General features: G+C 40.2%; 1 long non-coding RNA gene across 1 annotated transcript in view; it reads left to right on the top strand.

Annotated features, from left to right (window-relative positions):
• Positions 1-27,484, top strand: part of LOC140480454 (uncharacterized) — a 51,685-nt gene that overhangs the window by 8,945 nt on the left and 15,256 nt on the right. Inside the window, exons 2-3 of the long non-coding RNA XR_011961298.1 lie at positions 20,246-20,402; positions 22,841-22,904. This is a non-coding gene — a long non-coding RNA (uncharacterized lncRNA). The remainder of the gene's footprint in view (positions 1-20,245; positions 20,403-22,840; positions 22,905-27,484) is intronic.

Below are 27,484 nucleotides of genomic sequence, written 5' to 3'. Positions count from 1 at the left end.
GTTTATTTCCTGAAGTGTGCTGCTCAGAAATGAGTACAGTGCTCCAGGTATGGCTCAATCAGGACTTGGCATAACCGAAGGTTGATTTTTCATTGTATGTATATTAGTGTTCAAGAGAACCAGTATTCAATTTAACTTTATGAGTATTCTTGGCATTTGTCCATGACATTTTAATGATCTATATGCATGGACCCCAAATCTCTTTGGAAATCTCCTGCTTCTAGGCTACTATTTAGAATCTACTCTCATTCATCTTTTATAGGTCCCAAGTGGTTACCTTACATTTGGGTAGATTGGAATCTATTTGCCAGAGTCTTCCTATTCACTTAACTTATCAATTTCTCTTTGTAATTTTAAGCTACCATCTTCACTACTTACAATTGGAACCTATTCTTTAGATCACTGGTCAATTTAAATATGTTACTCTTTATCCTGTTGTCTGAATTATTAAAGAATGCAATAAAAATAATTGAGGCTCCAACACATCTCCTTGGGAAAAATTAGTTACTCCCTATAAAGCAGACTACACTTGTGTTATTCCTAGTCTCTACATCATACTGATCAGGTCAGGCAGCATCTGATGAGCTGGAGAATCAATGTTTCGAGCATAAGCCCTTCATCAGGAATCCTTTATGCCTGAAATGTCAATTCTCCTGCTCCTCAGATGCTGCCTGACCTGTTGTTCTTTTCCAGCATCACACTCTCGATTCTGATCTCCAGCATCTGCAGTCCTTACTTTCTCCATCATGCTAATTAGCCAATCTACTAACCAGGTCAAAGGCTTCAATTCAATTCCACTAGCTTCAATTTTAGTTAACTGTCTCTTATGTGGGACTTTATCAAACACTTCTTGAAAGCTGTGTAAAACAATATGCATAATTATTCACATCTAGGTTTGTCAGTTTCTCTAAAGGTTATATTGGACATGATCTTTACAAATGAATACAGAAAGTGCTGAAAATAGCCAGCATTTGTGGAGAGAGAAAACAGAGTAAATGGTTCAAGACAAATGTGATCCTTCTTCAGAATTGGACCTTTACAAACTCATAAGGATACTTTGATCAACTAAAAAAATTTCAAGATGCTCAGTTAATGTATGCTTAATCTTGGACTCTAATTATTTCCCAACAACAGATGTTAGGATAACCGGCCTATAATTCACTCGTTTCCCTCTCTCCCCTTTCTTAATAATGGCCTGACATGTAATTTGCCAATCTAAAGAACCAGTTTCTAAATAGAGAGAACTTTGGAAGATTATAGTTAGGGTGTCTGCAATTTTCTCATCTACTTCCTTTAATCTCTGGCATGAAAGTCATTTATAGTAGGAATTTGTCAATCTGTAGTGCCATTGTTTTCTTCATTATTGGTAATAAGTGGACAATGATTCGATGAATTCGCACCCCTGCTTCAATCTTAGTTTCTTTAGGACGTCCAGTATGTTATTCTCTTCCTCCACTCCAAATACTACAATAAAACAATAATTTAACCTGTTCATTATTCCCTTATTTTCATATATAATGTCAACATTACCAGTTTCAAAGAGACTTGCCTTGCTCTTAAACCACCTCCCTTTGCTGCATTGGGTAACCTTTGGCAAATTTTGATATTCTTTCAAGTTTCTTTTAATATTCCCTTTTGTACCTCTGAAGGAATCTTAAGGTATTTTATCTTAATAAAGTACTTACTTGCTTTTCCATTCAGCCATTTTACATTCTTGTTTGCTTTCCCATTTACTTTTATAGTGTCCCTTACATCCTTCATTGCCAATGTTAGTCCTGGCACCAAATGAGCATTTTACTGCTACTGAACACAAGACCAAGCAAGAGGGGCACCGTGAATGAATGGTGCAAACCTAATGAGAAGAACAGTCAAGAATTGAGTGAGAAAATTCATGAGGTCTCACAGAGTAAAACCCTCCATGAAACTCCCCAAAACTGACCTTTAGGTGACTTTTGGTAAAATTCAGATCCTGATCTCCTTTCGCAGGATTTGTGTGACATCAATAAAGTTGGTGGAGCCAACATAAAACAAACCCATTAACTTCTTATGAGCCAATACTGCAACACCTGTCACCAGATTGTCTGGCATTTTATCCATTAACAAATTTACCCAGTTTCCTAGGAACATTCACTGTTTAGTTCCCCTGCCTGAACCTAGGAAATTAGTAGCTGAATTATTTATTTTCCCATCACTCACGAAAGACAATCAGGGCAGTTTTAGAGGGAGAAGGTGAAATCAGATGGAATGGTATTGCAGCTGAACAAGGGCAACTACAGAGGCGTGAGGGAGGGGTTGACCAGAATTGTCTGGGAGAAGAGCCGAGCAACATGGCACAAGATTCTGGGAGTAATTTGAGAGACACAGTAAAAATCCATCCCAAGAGAAAAGAAACATACTGAAGGGAGAATGAGGCAACCATGGCTGACCAGGGAAGTCAGGGATGGCATAAAAGCAAAAGAGAAAGCATATAATGTGGCAAAGGGCAGTATAGAAAGACCAATAGAGCATAACAAAGAAATAAATAAGGAGGGAAGATTACTATGAGGATGAGCTAGCTGGTAGTATTAGGAAAGATTGCAAGAGTTTCTTCAGGTATTTAATAGGCAAAAGAAAGGCAAATGTGGACATTGGGCTAATGGGAAATGACACTGGAGAAGTAGTAATGTAGAACAAGGAAATGGCTGAGGAACTGAATAAGTACTTTGCCTCAGTCTTCATGGTGAAAGATATCAGTAACATCTCAAAAGTTCAAGAGAGTTGGGGGGGTGGGGGGAGCAGAAATGAGTACAGTGGCCATCACCAAGGAGAAGGTGCTAGAAAAACTGAAAGGTTGGGAAGTTGATAAATCACCTGGACGAGATGGTTATACCCTGGAGTTCTGAAGGAAATAGCTGCAGAGATAGTGGAGGCTTGGTAGTGATCTTTTAGGTATCACTGGAGTCAGGGAGGGTCCCAGAGGACTGGAAAATTACAGGACTGCACAAAATATGTAGGCATAGGATTGAGGGTGATTTAGTAGTTTGGATCAGAAATTGGTGGACTAAAAGGTGGTTAATGGGAAATGTTCACCCTGGATTCAGTTACTAGTGGTGTACTGCAAGGATCTGTGTTGGGGCCACTGCTGTTTGTCATTCTTATAAACAACCTGGATGAGGGAATAGAAGGATCGGTTAGTACATTTGTGGATGACACTAAGGTCGGTAGAGTTGTGGATACTGCAGAAGGATGCTGCAGGTTACCGAGAGACATAGATAAGCTGCAGAGCTGGGCTGAGAGATGGCAAATGGAGTTTATTGCAGAAAAGTGTGAGGATATTCACTTTGGAAGGAGTAACAGGAATAAAGAGTACTGAGCTAATGGTCAGATTCTTGGTAGTGTAGATGAGCAGAGGGATTTCAGTGTCCAGGTACATAGATCCCTGAAAGTTGCCACCCAGGTTGATAGGGTTGTTAAGAAGGCATATTGTGTGTTAGCTTTTATTGGTAGAGGGATTGAATTTCGGAATCGTGAGGTCATGCTGCAACTGTTCAAAACTCTGGTGCAGCTGCCCTTGGGGAAGTGCACACAGCTCTGGTCACCACATTATAGGAAGGATGTGGAAGCTTTGAAAAGAGTTCAGAAGAGATTTATTAGGGTGTTGCCTGGTATGGAGGGAAGGTCTTATGAGGAAAGGCCAAGGCACTGAAGGCTGTTTTTGTTGTAGAGAAGAAGATTGAGAGGTGACTTAAATGAGACATACAAGATAATCAGAGGGTTAGATAGGGTGGATAGTGAGAGCCTTTTTCCTCAGATGGTGATGGCTAACACAAGGGGGCATACCTTTAAATTGAGGGGTAATACATGAAGGACAGATGTCAGAGGTAGTAGGGTCATGGAATGCACTGCTTGCAACAGTAGTAGACACACCAACTTTAAGGGCATTTAAATGGTCATTGAACAGACATATGGACGAAAATGGAATAGTGTAGCTAGATGGGCTTCAGATTGTTTTCACAGGTCGGCAGCCAAAGATCGAAGGCCAAAGGGCTTGTATTGTCTATGTTCTATTCAGCCTTTCCCTATAGCTCAAATCCTCCAACCCTGGCAATCCTTGTAAATCTTTTCTGAACCCTATCAAGTTTCACAACATCCTTCCATTAGAAAGGAGAAGAATAGAAGAATATTCCAATAGAAGAATATTGCATGCAATATTCCAAAAGTGGCCTAACCAATGTCCTGTACAGCTGGAACATGACCTCCCAACTCCTATACTCAATGGTCTGACCAATAAAGGAAAACATATCAAATGCCTTCTTCACTATCCTATCTACCTGTGACTCTACTTTCAAGGAGCTATGAACCTACACTCCAAGGTCTCTTTGTTCAGGAATTTACCATTAAGTGTATAGTCCTGCTATGATTTGTTTTTCCAAAATGCAGTACCTCGCATTGATCTAAATTAAACTCCACCTGGCATTCCTCAGCCCACTGGCCCATCTGATAAAGATCCAGTTGTACTCTGAGGTGACCTTCTTCGCTGTACACTACACCTCCACTTTAGATGTCATCTGCAAACTTACTGGGTCTAGAATATAAAAGCAGGATGTTCTTCTGAGGCTTTATAAGGCTCTAGTCAGACCACATTTACAGTATTGTGAGCAATTTTGGGCCCCATCCCTCAGGAAGGCCCTGGAGAGGGTCCAGAGGAGGTTCATGTGAATGATCCCATACTTAACATATGAGGAACATTTGAAGACTCTGGAACTATACTCTATGGAGTCTAGAAGGATGAGGGAGGATCTGATGAATCTTTCAAAATATTGAATGGCCTTGTCAGAATGGACTTTGGGAAGATGTTTCCATTGGCAGGAGAGATTAGGACCCAAGGGCACAGTCTTCGTGTAAACTGAGATAAGGAGAAATGTCTTCAGCTAGAGAGTGGTGAATCTGTGGAATTCATTGCCACAGAAGGCTGTGGAGGCCAGGTCATTGGGTATATTTAAAACAGAGATAGATAGGTTCTTGATTGCCAAGGGGATTAAAGGTTAGAGGGAGAACATGGGAAAATGGGTTTGAGAAACCTCTCAGCCATGATCGAATGACAGAGTGGACTGGATGCGCCAAACGGCTTAATTTCTACTTCTATGTTTTATGATCTTATGTACAAAAAACCCATTTAAGTGGCTCCATGGGCTGCATGAATATCACTCAACCCAGATGTTATGTCCTTACATTTAACCTCTTTATGCTTCCATTTTCTTCCCAGAAAAATAAATGTAATGAGGATCAAGTTTAGTCTAGCCAGTAACACCCACACTCCTTGAACAAATCAAAAAATGACCTTGATCATTGCCAGCAAATTTTAATCGCCTTTTGTATCCCTCAGCTCTCCATGCCACTGATCCTGAGTTACCACTGGCTTTTCTCCTAAACCCCATATATATTCTCTCCAGACTCATCTAGCCCATGTGACCCACCTCTTATTCCATTCACCTGATACTACTGATAACGTAACATCTCTTTTAACTTCACTTTTCCAACTATATTTGTACTGGACCCACCTCTCTCTCAAGTTAGATTAGATTCCCTACAATGTGGAAACAGGCCCTTCGGCCCAACCAGTCCACACCGACCCTCCAAAGAGTAACCCAACCAGACCCATTTCTCTCTGGCTAATGCACCTAACACTATAGGCAATTTAGCATGGCCAATTCACCTGACCTGCACATCTTTGGACTGTGGGAGGAAACCAGAGCACCTGAAGGAAACCCCGCAGACATGGGGAGAATGTGCAAACTCCACACAGACAGTCGCCCAAGGCTGGAATCGAACCTGGGACCCTGTTGCTGTGAGGCAGCAATGCTAACCACATAGCTACTGTGCCGTCCCGCATCCAATTGTACTTCAAACTGCAAATACCTTAGTCTTTGGTCTTCCATTCACTATTCATTCACCTCAAACTTGTTCCCATAAAAGAGTTGATAATCTTTCCCAAATGCTTGTTCCCAATCATATGCTTTCTATCACCCTGAAACAAACTGAGGCAGTATTTTGCTCACAATTGGTTTTGTCATCTATTACCATGTATCTCTGGAGCACATCAAGCAGTTTTGAATCTCATTGTCTACTGCCAATACCGGCTAATTGCACCTTCCTGTTATCTCTCTTAACATCTTCACTGATTCTGTCAGTAAGGCTAGCATCCAGTTTTAGAGAAGCTGCATTTTCTTCAAAGAAAAATTGGGACACTCAATTCAAAGACGACAGATTCCTTATCCTTGCTATATGTTCTATTCCACTCTGGCCAGTGTATCGGGTTGGACAAGTCCTCACTTTCGCCAACTTCGATGTGGTAGTCAACCCGGAGGTGCTCTTTCAGTTTCCTGCAGCCTTCATCACAGGGTCACCTACTGCCACCTTCAAAATGTCACCTGAGGTCCATGCCTCCTCCAGCCCACCTACCACAAGAATCCTCAACCATATTTCTAAACTCTGCTATTTCAATATCCTCGTAGCCATCTTTCATACTGCATCCTCCACATGTTCAAACTGATCCAAAACTCTGTTGCCCCTTCCAAACTTGCACCAAGTCCCATTCTCAAGTTGAGTGACAACTTGATAGTCATCATGAAGACTGCACCATCAGATATGCCTATGTCTTTAGCAGTCACCATTTTAGTGCAAATATCTACGAACATGATTTTGTGGAAATGCTGTCTGTATCACTGTTATTAATGCTGCTCAAAGGTAAGGTTTACTCAGGCATTTCAGCTTTCACAGAGGTGAGCATATTGGATCCACCTTCAAAAGGAGAATTGAACATCCCATCTAAGATAGTAAAGAACAAGAGTATCAGGTCAAACTTTGAAAAATGTGCAATAATACACAAAGCTTTTCTGCAAACTGTTGGAATAACGTTATAACAGACTCAGTGGTTAGCCCTGCTGCTTGACAGTGCTAGTTTATGTTTCTACCGTCAGGTGACTGCCTGTGTGGAGTTTGCCCATTGTCTGTATGTGTTTCCTCTGATTTCCTCCCAAAGTCCAAAGATGTGCAGGTTTGATGGATTAGCCATACTAAATTGCCCCTAGTGTCCAGGGGTGTGCAGGCTAGGTGGATTAGCCATGGGAAATACAAAGTAATAGGGTAGGGTGGAGAGGCAGGCAGGTGTCTGTGTGGGATGCTCTTCAAAGGGTCAGTGAGGAGTAAATGGGTTGAATGACCTGCTTCCACACTGTAAGGATTCTATGATTCTATGAAATAATAATACTTCCACACAGGTCAGACATCCCGAAGTTGGGTGACCATAGGTCTCCGTAGTCTCTTGTGCTCTCTGAACTATTGTGCTGTTTACGGTGCTTCTCCTGGTCGACCATAAGATCATCACCATCATCGTCCTCTTCAGAATATTCCTGTCTCTTTACCATTTCCTCCTCATCCCACACATTCCAACTTTGGCAATCCGAACAAGGAGGGTGCAACATGTTATTATCAGTCGCACACTCTTGTCTAGGCTACACCACATGGCATCACCTAACCAGTCCAGCCATCTCATCCTCACCTTCACGAGGCCAATGGTAAATGGCACCCCATGTGATTGAGTTGCAAGGCTCAGGCTGCTTTTACTAGACTGCAAAACATTTTTTTTTGCACTTCTTACTATCTGCAGTCACCTTTTTCAGCTTTTTGGATCTTTTGCATTTCAAATTTTGTATTTCACTTTGGTTTTTCTTTCAGTTTTATTTTGTCTCTGGCCTCATTGGTGTTTGGTTTTGCAAGAAATGTTCTTACTCCTTAGAGAGATAAGCTGGTTCTGTACCACATTACATTCTTTTTTGAACACCTCCCATGGATCTTCTGACATTCTAGCTATTAAGAGCTTTGTCCATTTTACTATTGTCGTCTCTGTATCATTCCATTGATTTCAGTTTTACTTAGTCGAAAGTTGTTGTTATGTGTTCCTCCTTTTTAAACATTTCACTGAACTGAATAATGTTATGATTACCATGAGATAAATTGTCACAAAGTAATAACTCATTAACTAAATCTGGCTCGTTATTAAACGAGGATGGCATGGCCAGTTGTATTTTCTCAATATGTTGTTGAGAAAATGATCCTATGCGTTACATTTTAAGAGGGATGTGAAGGTTTAAGAGATGGAGTAAAGGCACTTTGATAAACTGGGCTCCAGAGATGAGGGACTTCGGTTACACAGGCAAATGGTGCAGATGTTCTGAGGAGGAGTAACTTGGTCTGAAACGTTAACTCATATTTCACTCCAGAGATGCTGACAGACCTTCTGGTTTTTCCAGCAGTTTCTGTTTTTGTTTCTGATTTACAGTATCTGCAGCTGTTTTGGATTTTAAAGCGAGACTGGTGTTGTTCTGATTAGAAAGGAACGACTCAGGAGGAGAATTGAAAGAAGCTCAAAATCATAAGGTGAACGGACAGGGTTAAAAGAAAGAAGCAGTTCATACTGACAGCAGAGTCAAAAATCAGAGGTTAGAAGTTTAAGGTGATTGACAAAGAACCAAAGGTACCACAAGAAAGAAGTGTTTTGCACAACATGTCGTGGACCATGCTGTCTGAGAGGGTGTTTGAGGTAAATTCTTTCAGAAACAGAGAATGACCATTCTATGAGTTGATAATAATATTGCAAAATAAATATTGCAGATGCTAGAAGTCAGAAATAAAAACTGAAATAAAATAAACAAATAAAACTAGAAGTGCTGGAAATATTCAGCAGGCCAGGCAGCATCTGTGGAGGGAAACAGTCATTTTAGGTCACTGGCCTTTCATCTGACTCCGTATTTTGCTCAAGAAATGCCCAACAATTCTGAAATATTCTTGTTTGATTATCCTAATCCAGCTAACATTCACCAGGTAACAAGTTGCCTTTTACAACAAATTAATTTTTCTTTGCTTTTATACAATTATACAGCTGTTACCAGTTGTCCTCCTACTACCACTACAGTATTAAATCCTTTTCTACTTCATAATTCTACACACACACACCTCCACTACCTGCTTAGCCCTCATACATCCTCTTTTATCATTAAAGCAATTTAATCCTTAATCACCAAATCCACTCTATCATTATTTCCCATAACCTGGTATCTTTAGTTCCAAGTCCTGATCATTTTGCATCCTCGACTCAATACAGCCTACCAGGTCATAAGTTCCAAGCTGAATTCACACCTCTAATTGATTCAAACTGTTCCTTATATCATATACTTATGCATAAAGCCTATTTGGGCACACAGTGTAACCTGTCCTTCTGGTCTAATATTTTACTCATATTTCTACCTTTTCTCTCTTGAATTAAGTTGCAACTTTTAATTTTAAAATTTTGCTTTCTGATTGTTACTTCACTCTCATCTGATCAAAGTGTCTTCAGTTCAAGCTGCAGCTCGCGGAATGATTCAGGGAATATCATTGGTCTGTACGCACCAACCAACCATACCTTCTGGTGCCCATCCATTTCAACTTCCCCGATAACATGTCCATCATGGGCCTCTTCCAGCGCCTTAATAAAGCCACCTGAAAACTGGAGGAAGAACACTTCATCTTCTGCCTCAGGAGCCTACAGCCACATGGCCTCAAAATTGACTTCACCAATTTCCACATCTCCCCACACCCCACCCCCCATACTATCCCAGATCCAACTGTCCGACTGAGCACCTGACCTGACCCGTCTGTCCATCTTCCTTCCCACCATTCTGTTCCACCCTCCCTACGATCTATGACAATGACCTCCTACCTGCATCCACCTATCACCATCCAACCTACCTTCCCCCAGTCCCACTGCCCCCCATTTATTTCTCAGTCCCCTCACCAGTCCTGATGAAGGGCTTATGCCCAAAACATCGACTCTCTTGCTCCTTGGATGCTGCCTGACCTGCTGTGTTTTTTTCAGCGGCAGACTTTATCGACTGACTCTCCAGCGGCAGACTTTATCGACTCTGACTCTCCAGCATCTGCAGTGCTCACTATCTCCTTGTTCAGCAACAATGATTTGGAAAGAAATGAGACAGGAACATGTATTGCAAAGTGTTTGCTCAGAACAGTCACAAAACCCCCACATTGTAGTCCAGACACACAATTGATCAACTGCATTTTAATCTATTGCTTGCATTATTTATATCTACCATGTAGTCACTTGTAAGTTTTGGATTTTTCTTTTTCAGTGAGGCTACTGGTCCTCTATACATAAACACTGGTCAAAAACATTCACTTAAAACATCCACAACAAGGCCAGAATTTTATGCTGGGACAGGCTAAGGGGGCAGGGGAAGAGGGGAAATTGGAAGAGATGGATGGAAATCCCACTACTGTGCACAGCAGAACTATAAAGAAAATACCCACTTTGCACATGACCAGCACCAGCTGTGAAATTTGCCAGGCTTCATACTTGGTGCCAACCTTCTCCCACTGCAGAGAAAATTGCAGCAGGAGGAAGGCCTCAAGTCACCATTAATTGGTCAATGAAGGGCCTTCATTGACTCAAGGGTGGGCAGGCTTCCCAACACCTACTTTGGCATGGGCAAACATATATCAGGAGTCAGAATGGTGTCCAGCTTTACAACATACTTATGCCTACTACCAGGGGTCTATAAAAGTCTTGGTCTAGTTACACCATCCCCTTTTGAATTACCAATGACCACCTTATGCTCAAAACGTCGATTCCCACGCTCATCGGATGTTGCCTGACCGGCTGTGCTTTTCCAGCACCACACCCTCAACTCTGAGCTTCGTCATCTGCAGAAGCATGTTCTCCAAGATTTTTGTGGGCCCTGGGAACACTCCTGCTATTCCTGACTCAACAAAACCCATTTTTTATGTTGGAAGTCCTGACATGGAATGGGGAAAGGAATTCAGCACCTGCTCCTTCAGCCAGCTCACATGTAGTTCCTTCCATTATGGATGGGATTCTTGTTAGAATCACTCCTAACCTCATTCTCATATCCAAACTCACTCCTACCCATTCCCAAGCCATCTCCTATTCCCAACACACTTCTACCTGTTTCTGACACGCCTCCCCATTCCCAGCCCATCTCCTGCCTCTGCCCAACACATCTCCAACTCTTGGCCATCCCATTCATTGAGAAGTGCAGCCAAAGTAAAACTCCACCCACTTTAAAGTGGCTACCTGTAGTAACTTTAAGAATTACTAGTTAAGTATCTCGTTAAGTATCTTGAGGAATTGGGCATGGCATGCAGCAGGTGTACTTGAACCATTTCACCTGTAACAGGTGTAGGATATTGACTTTGCATATTGAACTAACCTCAATATGGGCAGCTAGTCACTCGTTTAACTTATTGTAAGGTAAATGGGAGGGGAGGCAAGGCAAGCTTTTGACAGCTACTCACGTTTCTTTTAGCTACAAATCAGGTGGCCAGACATTGATATACCCCATTTATTTAGATTCACAACAAAGTACTACCACTTGCAGTAGTTGTATACCGACATCTGTTGAACCATTCTCTTGTATGAGCTGGCAAAAGTGGGGGAGAAGTTTGAAATGAAAGAACCGAGAGTGGTTGGAAACAGAATTCCAGCTTTTTTTTATATTAAAAATGTATCTTAGTCATTCTATATACCTCAAAATCAACTGACATTATGATGTTATTGTAATTTTTTTGAGATGAATGTAGTAAAATGGGACAATACCTGAAAAGGATACTTTCCACACTTTAATGGAAACTGCTGTACTACTGATTATTGAAAGATCAGAAACTCCCCAGAGCCTCACAGATCTACAAATAATTATGTTGAATTACATATACACTAGTGTGTTTCTTTTCAATGGCTCATCTCAACAGCTTCACTGAAATTAAATGCACCAATGATATTTGTCTTTCTTTTTGACCTGTTAACAGAATCAATGAGCACACAGGATAAGTTTGAATTCAAAAAAATTTGAAATTGGAAATATGCGTGATAGTTTGTACAGGGTGATGGTATGATCTAGGATGATGGATTTACATCTTCAATTCTGGAGCTAAGAGTCTGCTGATAATGTAGGAAAATATTTAAACTGTTTCTTTAAGCATTGAACCAGCTTTAATGAATCTGTCAATTTCAGCATCGCTGTGAAAAATTAAGCAGCTAGACAAGTCTGATAACATTTTTTATTGTTAAGAAAGCTAGTGAGAGAGAAAAGAGCCAGGAAACAAACATAAAAAATGAGACAGTTGCCTTCTGTCGTGGCCTCAGCTGATTTACAACCACTTGGTGTTTGATGTTGACTGAGATAATTTCATCAGTTTCCAACCCTTGTGATCATGGCCAAAATGACTAGTCAGGTGAAGATGTAGCAGTAGATTACTTGTCACCTGTAGGAAGTAGTTGTCTTGATCTGAGCTGAGGGTTTACTCATGAATGCAATCATCTATGAGTTACTCATATAACCGCAGTTACTAGACTGGGAGTTACACTAAGGATGTAATCACCATATTGAAAGGTTGTTTCAAAACAACAGATGTGCTCATAATCCATGATCTTTCCATTTTGGGGAAAGGTTATGTTCTGCTTTTTATTCTTGTTAACCTTGGAAATGTAGAAGCACATCAGTGAGTGTCAATGCAGATATATGCGAGTGTTTTGTTATGTGTGCCTACAATGTAAGTAAAGCTTAAACAGAAATAATACTCCTATAATTGAATTACATACAACATAGAGATAGCCTTTGGCTAATGCACAAGGTATTTGCAGCTTTGGTGCCTCTTGCCGCTAATAAACAGAGACAGAAACAGTAGTGACTGGCGTCAGGAACATTCTGCTTTCACCCCTTGAAGGCATTGCTTAAAACATGCCAAATCTTGCAGTAGGCTCAGCTAAATCTTTCAGTGATGTTTATGATGTACAGATCCTCATTTTAAGCCCCTGTAAATTTCATTTATCTGTGCTCACTGAAAATGGATTTCAGGACACTTTGACCTTTTTGACTTGAAAGGTCCATATAAATGGATACGGTTTTTTTTTTGTTTATTGTTTCTGAAAATAATTTGCAAAAAAATCAGACTGAGGGCTTTAAACCACTGTATTTGTTATGAAGCATTATAATACATTTAAAGGACATAAACATTAAGGGTTAATGATTTCTTATTTATATTGTTCATGTGGTATTATTGAATTATGATAAATATAGCAACCACAAAATATTTGTATCTAACATCGCCTCACAGCGACAGGGTCCCAGGTTCATTCCAGCCTCGGGTGACTGTCTGTGTGGAGTTTGCACATTTTCCCTGTGTCTGCGTGAGTTTCCTCCGGATGCTCCGGTTTCCTCCCGCAGTCCAAAGATGTGTAGGTCAGGTGAATTGGCCATGCTAAATTGCCCGTAGTGTTGGGTGCATTGGTTAGAGGGAAATGGGTCTGAGTGGGTTACTCTACAGAGGGTGTATGTGGACTGGTGGGGCCGAAGGGCCTGTTTTCACACTGTAGGGAATCTAATCTAATAACAGCTCTCATAATGTACAGTGAGTTAAAAGACCACAAAGTACCATTTATATTTGTATGTGAGTTTGTTTGTGCTAGGCCAGTAACATTGGAATAATATATTTGATATTCAGTTATATTGATGAGTGCTAAATGTGAGGGAAAGAATTTATCTGAAAAAAAACATATTTAGAAGCAAGACAGCAAGGTAGGAATTCTCTAGAAGTTGCCTAATATCACAGATTTAGTAAAAACTTCACCAATCTTAATGGATGATTCCAACTTTTCAAATTTTTTTTTCAGATGCCTTCAAATTTTCCAATTTTGTTTTGTAAAAGACAAACCAAACCCTTCCAAAGTAGCACACTTTCTAACTGCAACTTGTAAAACTAAGAGTAAGCAAAAAATGCACACAAGTTTGTTCTTGCTTTTCTTTATGAAATCGGTGTACAAACATCAATGTTTTCAATCCTTTGAGCATGTTGAAAGTTCAAACCATAGACTCTATCACCAGAAAGCATTTAGATTGCAATTGTTTCTCTCTTGTGAAGAGAGATATGGCGTTAACAAAACACATCAGCAACATTTTAAAACGTACTTTAGATTTTAGTTAGTATGGTGTCATATCCGTATCTCGACACACAGACTATGGTGAAAAACAAAACAAAGTCATAATTCAGTGAGCCAGTGGCCAATCCATGAAAAATACTCCCAAGGGAGATAATAGAAACAGTTAATATTGACTGGTTCAAATAGAAACTTGAATTTCTTTAAAGAAATAGTATTTTGGGATCATGTATGTTAATAATTTGAGACATGATGTGGTAACTTCAGTGTGGTTGGTTGTTAACATGTGACTTTGGACTAATGGGTTCAAGTGTTTTTGCCCTCTTTCATGGTAGGAGTCCGGCCTTGTCTTTCATCCTTGTCCAGCTGCATGCTGCTGAGCTTCACTTCAGGCCTCCCTTGTCACTTCCACTGGTTCTGCCGGTCTGGTCACCATTGACACTATGTTGTAATTCTCCAGTGAGTGAGCAGTAACAGGGTTTATTGAACATAATTCTAAGCTCATTGCCAAGGACAAGACTCTGAAGTCACCACTTAAGGTTTGAGAGAAAAATCAGATGACTTTTTCTCAGTGTAGAGAATCAGATATTTATCACTCTCACACTGTTTCGTTATCATACTCATTGTCATTTGGCAAGGGATTGTGGGACAGAACATCTCTGGATTCATAGACTTCGATCTGGGGTCATTTTGACATAGCTCCTTACACACATGCTCCTTAGTTACTCTTAGACATTGGCATAGATAATCCTTTAATCCACACCATCAAAACAAGCACAGAGGGCTTCCTCAACACTGTATGTGAAAGATTTCCCCTCATAAAATGTCACACTTCTTCAGCGCTTCGGAAGAGCAGGCTCGTATGTTTACAAAATTTGATTCTCCACCTTATGACTCAGAGGTAAGAGTATTAGCTTTGAAGCGGGCTGACATTTGGGTTTGTAGTTAGTGTGTCTGATTTGAGTGTGTCCTAAAAGTTTGAGCTATTATTCATCAAAATATATATGCTTCATAACCTCTGAATCATAGTCCAATCATGTTCTAATATGCAGTACCTTCTGTTTAAAGCAGGCATCAAAAGTTCAGCTCGAAGTCATTTTTTTCTTCAGAGTAACAGCAAAAAATATGATGATATTGATTCCAGTATCTGCATATATCTCAGTGCACTTTCATTTCCATTGTAAATGTACCTTCATTGGGTGACACGATTGGAAGGAGAGGAAAACCATGCGTCAGTCAACTTTTAATGAAAACGGAGGGTGGAATTTTCCCCTCCCTGGTGTAAAGAGCATTATGGTGAGGATGATAATGAAGCGGTGTGAGAATGAAAAATATCCAATTCTCTACATTGAGAAAAAGTCCACTGATTTTTCTCTCAAACCTTAAGTGGTGACTTCAGGATCTTGTCCTTGGCAATTAGCTTATTTCCATGCCTTTGCATGTCATCAATACTCCAACTCATTCCATTCACATTTCATTTCCAATGGTTACTGGTGGACAAACCCCTCCAATTATGGCTCATAGCAACATTGAGAAACCCTTGGAATGAAACAGAACTGAGATATATTGTTCCTCATGCCTTGACCAGGGCTATTGTAGAACAAACCACAGGCCTTCCTAAGATCATGTTTTGATGTTTGGATTTCTCCAGTGAGGTTTAGTAATATAGCTCAGAAAGGATGGCCAGGATTATTATGGCAGACAACAAAGGAAGTGTCCTGGCTGCAGAGGAAATAGGGGATCAAAGCAATCTACTGAGGTTGAAGAAGAGGTTGAGAATCAAAGCATTAACCAAGAAGACCATCTGAAGGAAAAGGACAAAACAACGCATTACAGAACTCATGAGGGTAGAGACAACCTGATTACCACTCCTTTCTCAAGTGAATTAGCTAGGTTGGACTTTTTCTTAGTTGTTGGCTATTCTACAATTAATCTGGTAAACAGCTATGGGTTAGTGCAAAAAAATAGACTCGTTATGTTTGCAGTCCTTGACCTTTTGTGTTGCTGAATTAATTACTTGCTATCTGTGTGATTATACACATGGCATCTTTGAGTGATTTGTCTTTAATGTATCTATACAGAACCTGCCCGACATGACTCTTAGGAAAAAGTAGCCCTTACATTGCTAATGTTAGGTAGCTCTTAAGACATCCAACAGCTTATGACATCCAAGTGATGTTCATGAAGTCTTTTATGGTAGTCAGGAATCCTGAGGAATTTCCTTTTCACCTTTCTATCATTTAGACCTTTTAACTGTTTCAGGGAGTACGTAGGCTGGTCAGTGACCCAGAAATGCTTAAATGTCCTTTAGGCAACACTGAGCCTATGAGAGGCAGTACATAGAGCAGTTTTTCTTGGCAGGGAGAGTGAACCTGTGAGCTGCCCATTGTACAGCTCCCAGCCTGGAAATGACAGTGAATTTATCCTCAGCCATTTTTGCCACTTCCAGCATGATATCACCATCAGACACATCTTCCCATCCCCTCTGCTATCAAAATTCTGTAGAGACCAAACCCTCCCCAGCACCCTGGTCCTTTCCTGAATCACTTCCAATACCTCCTTACTCCCTCATGGCATCTTCTCCTGCAATTACAGATGGTGTAACACTTGTTGTTTCGCCTTTTCCAACACCCTAAATACACCTTCCAGGTGAAGCAGCATTTCACTTGTAGATCTTTCAATCTCAACTACTACATTCACTCCTCACAATATGGTCTCCTTTACATTTGTAGGACCAGACTATGTGACCACTTTGTAGAATGCCTTTACACTTTAAGTTCAATGGTAGTGCATTCCCTTGAAAAGCTGATACAAAGAATGAAACATTTCCTCAGAGACATATGGAATCATCATTGATTCTATACCCTGACTCACAAAGTGTCTCTAAGTGTAGAATGGTGTGCACAGACCATGGCTTAATATCTCCTAGCCACATTGCATTGAAACTCAATATTCTCTCATGAAGGCCTTGACCACAGACACAATCTCGCAGATCAAGGATCCCACACGTTCGAGGCTATCTGCAGTCAAGGAGCTGGTTGCTTGTGAGAAATTATTACAACTCCTTTCATCCTTGTAATCTCTTGAAATGCTGCTCATCTCTCACATGGGTGTAACAGGCAGCATCCGAGGAGCAGGACAGTCGGAATTTCAGGCATAAGCCCTTCATCAGTAACTTAAATTTGTCCGCCAGTGAAAGTTATACACAGGAAACACTGTAAATGTGCAAGTGAAAGTACATCATTAAAAGTAATTTTATTTGTAATGATATAACAGCTGAGCCACTCATGGTGTCCTCAGACTGCTTTTATTGTCTTCCTTCTTCTCCCACTACATCTAAGACTTTGATAAGATTTTGTGAGTGGCACGGTGGTTCAGTGGTTAGCACTGCTGCCTCACAGCGCCAGGGACCCGGGTTCAATTCCAGCCTTGGGTGACTGTCTGTGTGGAGTTTGCACATTCTCCCTCTGTCTGCGTGGGTTTCCTCCCACAATCCAAAGATGTGCAGGTCAGGTGAATTGGCCATGCTAAATTGCCCATAGTGTCAGGGGAATGGGTCTGGGTGGGTTACTGTTCTGAGGGTCAGTGTGGACTTGTTGGGCTGAATGGCCTGTTACCACGATGTAGGGGATCTAAAATACCCACAATGATGAAAGTTTCTGAGCTGGTGGAATGTGCTGGTCAAAGCCTTGCCACTGCTTCATTGATTTCCTCCTCAGAGGTGGGAGCAGAGTCTCCAGCACTTTTGCTGCTAGTGCTTGAGTAAGGGAGAAAGGGAAATTAGTTGGATAAAAGCTTGTACAGATTAAGGATGAGTATGTACTGGTGGTCATGGAGAGCAGTACAGCTTGGCACAATGAAGTCCACTGGGTTTTGTGTCCATTAATGTTTGACCTTCCACAAGCAAGTGATCTTGCTTAGCTCCGGCTAGCACCAGTATTTTTGCTTCATGGGGAATGAGAAGCCTGATGTATATCTGCACCACCAACTGCTGCCAAACTCCTCTACCATCACCACCACCACCAACAGAACCATCGCATCAACCATGGACATTTGGTGGATTAAATTGCAAGCCATTTCTCCTGCAATGATTCAGAAGAAGGGATTGAGTATAATAGAGGATATGCAAGAGCAGTTGCTGGTCATGCATGAGCAGGAGAACTGATGAAGTGGTCCTACTAAGACAGTTGGAAACACGGAGAACATGAAGGTGGGTAAGAACCCTTGACTATACGTAATTGTGCAATACTAAGGGTTCCTTTAGCCTTCGTGAGATGCGTGTGCAGTGGCAGAGTTAGTGCAACTACTGGGCTTTTGAGTGTGAGGTAGCAAAGGGAAGATGGCAGCAGTTAGCCTTGAAAAGTGCAGAAAGTTATTTGCGTGGGACACACCACTGGCCCGAGCTAGAATTTCTGTCCAGACTGGATAAGTGGGATGGCGTGGCTGCCATTGGCCATTTATAGGGAAAAGGATTTTTCTCCTCACTGTATTCTGTTCTCAAGCACCTCCAGACCTCTGTCCTAGAAGTGGGGAGCTAGCTTACCTTTCTTCTGAGTCATTTCTTCAAACTTCACTGATAAGCAACACAGTTAGAGCAGTTGTTCCTGAGCTCACATTATGTGCAGTTTGGTGATGAATATGGTACCAGAGGCATGGAAGGTAGAAGACCCAAGGTTAAGCTGTCAGGTTAGTGATGGCATTCTTTAGTGAATTTGCCAGTGCCCAGAAGAATGGTTGGTGAGATCTTGACAGATGTTGACTCTTGATCACCTTGGCATGCCTTCTTTTATGCAACATGGCATACCAAGGTCCAGTTAATGTACATTTCAAGTGACATTTATATGTCATTCTGATGGCACTATTGTTTCAATTGTCATTTGGCAAGGGGAGACATCTCCAAAAGCACCTACCAAAGTGAGCTTCATTACCTCTCTCTACAGTGTGAGTGTCAATGGAAGGAGAGGGGGCACCTCATGGGCACTCTGACCTACTTGGCATCCATCCACTGGGCTCATCATTATCTGGACAGATTGATGGCGACCATATGGTGCGGATAAAGGGATTCAGTGGCTAAATAAAAATAGAAATAAAGTGACAATGACATATAGAATCCATACTGTACAGACACATGCAATTGGCTCATCATGTCTGCACCGACCCTCTAAAGGGCATCCCAGCCTATCCCTGTAACCCCACATTTACCATAGTTAACCTACCTAGCCTGCAAACTACGGGATAATTTACCATGGCCAATCCACCTCACCTGCATATCTTTGGAATGTGGGAAGAAACCAGAGAACTCGGAGGAAACCCACACAGCCACAGGGAAAATGTGCAAACTGCACACAGACAGTCACCCAAGGCTGGAATCGAACCCAGGCGCCTGGTGCTGTGGTGCTGGAAAAGCACAGCAGGTCAGGCAGCATCCGAGCAGGAAAATTGACGTTTCAGGCAAAAGCCCTTCCTCAGGAATCCTGATGAAGGGCTTTTGCCCGAAACGTCGATTTTCCTGCTCCTCGGATGCTGCCTGACCTGCTGTGCTTTTTGAGAACCACTCTAATCTAGACTCTGATCTCCAGTATCTGCAGTCCTCACTTTCGCTTGGTGCTGTGCGCTAGCAGAGCTAACCACTGTGATTTTCCCACTGAGGGGGAAATCATTTCAGGAAGTGGTAAAATGAGCTCTTAAAAGCCCTGATGCACTTACCTTTAAAATATTCTCTTGCTGGCTTCCTCTGTTTTGCAAATCGCCCATTCAGTAGATAAAATCTTCCATTTTTTCTTAACTTTAGCATTATTTCTCCTCTTCTACTTATGCTACATAAGAGGGCACATCATTGGCAATCTCAGTTGAAGAGGTAATAAGGATGATTAATCTAAAACTCTGCAATATTACTTGCTTTTCTGACTGAATTATGAATAAACTGTTCGGAGAAAAACATGAACTTATGTTTCCCTGGGTAGGATTGCATTTCCTTTCAAGTGGCTTTCTAAAACATGTGTTAACTCAAAGAAAGGATGGAATGATAAACAGTCCTAAAGTGCACTATCGCAAAACTGTAAGCACTAGCTCAAATTATATTTGTGTATTAAATGTCTAGAGATATATTGTGAAACACAAAGACTCAACTGACTCAGTAAATGAAGAAGTTGATTCTGGAAGTCTAGAAATTTTTGAAAGTTATACACAAACCATTCATGACACACAACAAAGCTTCAACAATCTTTTCAGTAACTTCTTGTGATGTGGGTTTCACAGGCTATGTCAGCATAAAATACCCATCCATAGGACCTCCACCATAAGGCCTAAGCATCACAGATGCCTATCTTCAACCAATTTGATTCACTCCACACGATACCAAGAAACAACTGTCGGCATTGGACATCGCAAAGGCTTTGAAATCTCACAACATTCTGTGAGTAGTGCTTAAGAGTTGTACTCTAGAACTTGTCATGATCCTATCCAAACTGTTGTAGTATATTTGCAATCCTGACATCTACCTGACAACACACAAAATTGCCCAGGTATATTCTGGCCACAAAAAAAAAGTTAAGTTCAATCTAGCCAATTATCACTCTCTCAGTCTACTTTGAATTGTCAGCATATTCCACATTTGTCTGCTTCTGACATCAGAAAAACAATGGAAACTTCATTAACAGTACAATCAAACAACACTTATACAGCAATAACCTGCTCACTGACACTCAGTTTGGTTTTCATCATGGCCACTCAGTTCCTGACCTCATTAGAGCCCTGTTGGAAAAGAGCTGAACTCAAGTGGTGAGGTGAGAGAGAGCGCTCTTGATATTAAGGTTAAAAAGTGTGGCATCAAGGCAACCCAAAGTGAAGGCAATGACAATCAAGTGGAAAACTTTCCACTGGCTGAGGTCATACCTGACACAAAGAAAGATTGTTGTGTTTCTTGGAAGTCAATCATGTCAGTGCCAGGACATTGTTGCAGAGTTTCTCAGGGAGTATCCTAGGCCAAACTATCTTCAGCTGTTTCATCAATGACTTTCCCTCCATAATCTGGTGAGGAGTCCGGATGTTCTCCGAACATTGCACAAAATTCAGCCCCAGTTTGTGACTCCTCAGATGCTAAACTGTAACACTCGTGCATAGCAGATCCTGAGTGATATTTAGGTTTGGGTGGACAAGTGGCAAGTTACAATCACAACAAACAAATGCCAGGCAATGACCATTGAGAATATGTCCTTTCTTACCATGCCTTGTAAATAACTATGTTTAGTAAAGCTCGATTATGTTCACTCTGATAAGGGCAGACCTAATCTCACCACAAAAGACTGAGGGAGTCACTCCTTTTTAATTCACTAACAGGATATGTGTGTGTCTCTGGCTGGGCCAGCATTTATTACTCATCTCTAATAGCCTAGAGAACAGTTAAGAGTCAACCGTTTTGCTGTGAGGGTCTGGAGTCACATGTAGCCTGATCCAGTAAGGATGACAGATTTCCTTCCAGAAAAGGCACTTGTGAGCCAAAGAGGTTTGAAGGGTGTTACATTACTTAAGTGAGAAATGGTTCTTTAATTCCACAGCGGATTGTTGAGACTTTACCTGGAATATTGTGTTTATTTATGGATACCAACTTTCAGGAAAGATATATCCATCTTGGAACTGGTATACAGCAGATTTATTCAAATGATACCAGGGCTGAATAACTAAATTATGAGGACAGATTGCATAAATCTGGTGTTTAGTAAACTATTTAGACATGAAAGAATGTGGATGAAAAGTTCAAGATTGACATTAATAGATATTTGTCAGGTAAAGGCCCTATAAGATTTGCATCAAAGGTCATTTAATAATGTTCAAATACAACTTAATGATGGAACCACCTTGAAAGACTAAATATCCCACTGTTGTTCTGATTTTACCTGTGGTAAGTTGCCTGTGCGAAGAATGTGTGAACGCATGTTTTAGTTTTAAAATCACTGAAATTTGATTTTTCCATAAATGCCATTATTTTAGACATTTAGGAATTTGGAAAAAAGACATTTGAAGCAAAAACAATTGTCCACAGATTTATTTTGCAGGAGCAATTTTGATCTACATTTCTTGAGGAAACAAAAAGGGACATGACATCATACACTCACCTGATATTCATATGTTTAACAGGGTGGAAGCTTATGGTTTGAAACCTTTGCCAACAGAACTGGTGTGCTAAAATTGCACACTAGAAATGGGGTTGTTGTTTGGATAATGCAAATGTTATGAGTTTAATAAAATGTCCAAGTTTTAGTACTTAAGGAAAAATGACAAACCATAAACAACTTGATTTATTTTTCCAAATTTTAACACATGGTTTAACTTTGCATCTCCATCAGACATCAAAGGACAATGTTGAGTGGACTTGCAGTTGAATTTTATCTTTTATGCACAATTAGCAGAAAAAAAGTTACTCCAAGTGTCGATCTTCCAAGCACCAGTGCATTGTGAATATGCAAAAGGCATTCTAAACAGGAGCAATCACTGTATAAACTAAAGATGGTCATCTCTCTTTTGGCAAAACAGCAGAAGTACCAGTCTCAGTTTATCTTGAGTCCCGTGCATGACCCCTATCCTCAGGCCCTATTTTCACAGATAAAAACAAGGGCTTTGTTCAATGCCACGATCACTGTTCTTACACCCAGACTGGATGACTCTCACTGGAGAGAAAATATCCTTCCTTATATGCTCCCTGCATCATTTTTGCAATAAAACGTTCAAATATATAATAACTTGTACAATATTTTTTACTAATATTTAATTAGATTTGTGAAAAATTATAAAATAAAGGCAATAAAAGTGATAACTGTGCCATTCATACATGCTTTAAAATTGCTTGTGTTACAGGACCTCAAAAGCACTAGAAAAGAGCAACTGGGTTTGGCATCACGGGGAAGAGAAATGAGAAATGGTTTGAATACTTTGGTTTCTTTAGCATTGAAGAGATATCTTGAAGACTGCTTTTAAAATGTATATAAAATGTATCATGCAGAAAACAAGTAGGCCAGGTTTAACTCTGGTCCAATGAAGAGGTAATGCAATCTTAAAGTGTCATTACTTGCTCAAAGATTGAAGACAGAGGGTGGTGGTGGAGGGTTGTTTTTCAGACTGGAGGCCTGAGACCAGTGGTGTGCCACAAGGATCGGTGCTGGGTCCGCTGCTTTTTATCATTTATATAAATGATTTGGATGTGAACATAGGAGCTATAGTTGGCAAGTTTGCAGGTGACACCAAATTTGGAGGTTTAGTGGACAGCAAAGAATGTTACCTCAGAATACAACAGGATCTTGATCAGATGAGCCAATGGACTGAGGAGTGGCAGATGGAGTTTAATTTAGTTAAATGTGAGATGCTGCATTTTGGAAAGGCAAATCAGGGAAGGACTTATGCACTTAATGGTAAGGTCCTGGGGAGTGTTGCTGAACAAAGGGACCTTAGAGAGCAGGTTCATAGCTCCTTAAAAGTGGATTTGAGGTAGACAGGATAGTGAAGAAGGCATTTCATATGCTTGCCTTTATTGGTCAGTACATTGAATAAAGGAGTTTGGAGTCATGTTGCGGCTGTACAAATGTTTGGTTCGGCCACTGTTTGGAACACTGCATGCAGGTCTAGTCTTCCTGCTATAGGATGTTGTGAAACTTGAAAGGGTTCAGAAAAGATTTACAAGGATGTTGCCAGGATTGGAGGGTTTGAGCTATAGGGAGAGGCTGAATAGGCTGGAACTGTTTTCCCTGGAGTGTCGGAGGCTAAGGAGTGAACTTATAGAGGTTTATAAAATCATGAGGGCATGGATAGGGTAAATAGGCAAAGTCTTTTTACCAAGATGGGGGAGTCCAAAACTAGAGGGCATAGGTTTATGGTGAGTGGGGATGCAGAGGGTGGTGCATGTATGGAATGAGCTGCCAAAGGAAGTGGTGGAGACTGGTACAATTACACCATTTAAAAGGCCTCTGGATGGATAAATGAATTGGAAGGGTTTGGAGGGATATGGGCCAAATGCTGGCAAATGAGACTAGATTTATTTAGGATATTTGGTTGGCGCAAACCAATTGGACCAAAGGGCCTGTTTCTGTAGTGTATATCTCTATGACTCTACAATGCTTTAAATGAGTCACACACAGTTGAGAAGAATTGCACAAGTCAAAAAAATCAAATCTCAACTCTTGATGGTAAACCAGCTACTATTAGGATACAGCTACCAATAATGAGTTAATGAAAGTTTGGGTATGAACTGGCAGAAACATTGATATTGAGTTTATCTACTGAATTCAACCTTCAGTAGAATACTAAGCAGAGCATCATGAAGAACAGACTGACAAACTTACTTCATACTTACTTCAGGTCTGATTGAACATGGCTGTCACATCAGAGGTATTTTAGCCATTTCTTTCAATATAGCAGATTTTCTCATAGTGTCAAAATTCTTTTGCAAATCTTTTCACCAAACCATAAGTGGCTTTAAAAATGTCAACTACATAAACTCAGGACTTGCTAATATTAATTGAATGCACATGATAATTCATGTTGTTTTACTTGCTTGCTTCAACATGAGAATAAAATCTCTAAGTTTGAGTTTGTGAAAGCCAATGAAATATTCAGAAATGCCTTATTTCATAGTAGTAACCTGGATGACAAAAGAGATAGAGAGTAAGATGATGCAGAAAAAGGGTGTCAAGTTGATATCAGGTTGATAATACGAGTAAACATCAAGCTGAAGATAGAAGATTTGGAATGGATGGTGGAAAGGAAATGAAAGGCAAAGGGCAAATATGTGAAGAGACTTGCAATGAAAATAAAGAGAGTACAACTGACTTTAATGAACAAATAAAAGGGATAAGATAAGCAAGAGGAGGAGATTGGGGACATAGAAAGGAATCTATGCATTGAATGTTTGATAAGGGTTGAGATAGATGGAAGCACTTTTCAGCTATATTTCTAAAGATTCTGCCAAGATTGCTATGAAGGAGGAGGTCATTGCGACACTGGATGGCAACATAAAACGATAAAGAGAAGGTATTGGAGAGGCTGATGCAAAGATCTAATTAACATTTAAAACAAAAACCAAACATCTTCCTTCATCAATAGAAAATACCATAAGGTTCCTTTTTAACAAAAGAATAAATATAAAGGAATTCACCAAAATAACCACAATGCATAAAAATACATACTTGATGCACTCATGTTTACTTTTTAGTTCCACCTAGAATTCTTTTATATGACACATCAATGTTAAAATTATTTACTTCAGTAGGACACACACATAAGTGTGCCACAATCCCCTGGAGAATTGTTTTCAGTTCCAGTTATTCTCAGAAGTTTAATTTTCACTTGCCAAATCTTGACTGTGGATACCACTTGTTCTGGTTACTTTTGAATACTTCCATACCAATCTACCTGCTCACTTACAGGAATGTAGGAAAGTAGGACTGAGGAGCAGAAACATTCAGGCCGATGAGCCTGCTCTATCTTTCATTAAGATCATGACTGATCTGATTGTAGTCTCAACTCTACAATCCTGTCTGCCTCCATAACTATTGATGTCTTTGTCTATCAGAAATCTTTCCAACTCAGCCTTCAATAAATTTTAAATATTTAGCTCTCTGCTGTTTTCTGAGTCAGAAAATTCCACAGACTAATGACTCTCTGAGAGAAGAAAATCTCCCAATCTTTGTTTCAAAAGTAAAACCCTATCTACTAGGTTCTAATCTCTCCATAAGAGGAAATGTTCTCCTGGTATCTAACGTATCATCCTACCCCAGAATCTTTTATGGTTCAATAAGATCACCTCTCTTTCTACTAAATTCTAATGAGGTCAGGGCCCAATTCTCTTCATAAAATGAATTGAGTTGAGTTTTATGAACTTCTTCTAATACAATTACATCTTTTTTCTTCAAATAGGCAGATCAAAACTGTACAATGTATTCCAATGACTTGCAAAGGCCCTGTATGTGTAGAGTAAAATTTCCCTACTGTTACATTCCATTCCCCTTGCAATAACTGGCAAAACTGCATTTGCCTTCTTAATTATTTGCTGTACTTGTTTACTAATTTTATGTGATTTGTATCCAGGAAACCCAGATCCTTCCATACCATTGGGAAATGGTCTATTATAAATGAGAAAATGTGAACATGTTCGCTTCAACAGGCAGAATATAAAAATCATATACAATTTAAATTGGAAGAAGTTGCAGAACTCAATAGTTCAAATTTGCATCCCTTCATAGGATTTGAACCATTGGATTCTGCAACCGTTTCCAATTTAAATTATGTATGTTTTTCTATTCTGCCTGTTGAAGTGAACATGTTCACATGTTCACATTTAAAACAGTCATTTCCCAATTCTTTTGCCAATTCACTTAACCTATCTATATCTGCTTCTAGGCTCTTTGTCTCCTCTGAACAAATTACTTGCTTAAGTTGGTGTCATTGGCAGATTCAGCTATCATATGCTCAACACTCACATCCAAGCCATTGGTACAGATTGCAAATAGTTGAGGCTCCGTAATCCTTGTGGTACTCAGCTAGTCACACCATGACAACCCAAAAATGACTTATTTATCCCGATGCCTTTTTCAGCACAAGACTCTGTGGGGGATCACTGTAAATTATGATACTAGTTTCAATCTATTCAATCTTACGGCTTTTGTTCCCTCACAAAATTCAAACAGCTTAAGCTTCACCTGTGACCATTCCATGTGACCAGAGAGGAATTTAGAGGTTTTATGGTCTATCCAACGGTTGCTTGCTTCAGTTATCTTCTAACAGTGAGCTGTATACCATATGAGGTCGAAATTGCACCTCACTTTTCCAACAAACACGCGTACACATTCTTAAGCTCTGCCCATCTCCAGAGTGCTTGAACAAAAATAGAAATTGCTGGAGAAACTCAGCTAATGAGAAAGCAGAGTTAACATTTTGGGTCCAAGGATCCTTCTTCAGAATGGGTCTTTGTTTTCTTCCATAATGATGAAGTCTACTCTGGGTTGTTTTCAAACTGATTTTTTGATGAGTTACCCTTCATTCTTTGATCTGATGAAGGGAGTATTAAAACCTTTCAGGGTGCACTGAATATGTTTAAACCAAGTTAGCTCTCACACTAAAAACCGAAAAAATAAGTCCCTTTCAACTACCCTAACTTCAAAGATTGCAGATATCACAGTGCCAGCTCTTTAGTCAAATAACCCCATCTGTTTTATACATCTCTCTTTTATTCTGACTGTATTATCAAACACCAGTTACAGTTTGAACTGTTTATTTTTTAGGTATTCCAAATCTCTAAAGCCAGTCATTTAATTGTCTTACCTTTATAATACTAATCTTTTCAGAACCAAAAATCACTGCTAAAATATTAACACAAATTATGAAATATATATTCACAGCACTAACTGTACTTAAAATTGATAAGCCACTTGCAGCAGGCTACTGAGTGTGGTGAGGGTGGAAATAAAATCTTCCAGTCCTCCTTAGTTGGGACGTCAGATCACCAGAGGA

This window comes from Chiloscyllium punctatum, chromosome 8 (assembly GCF_047496795.1).
Source record: "Chiloscyllium punctatum isolate Juve2018m chromosome 8, sChiPun1.3, whole genome shotgun sequence".
NCBI lineage: Eukaryota > Metazoa > Chordata > Chondrichthyes > Orectolobiformes > Hemiscylliidae > Chiloscyllium > Chiloscyllium punctatum.
The sequence above is the reverse complement of the archived record's forward strand: the minus strand, read 5'-3'. Positions and strand labels throughout refer to the sequence as shown.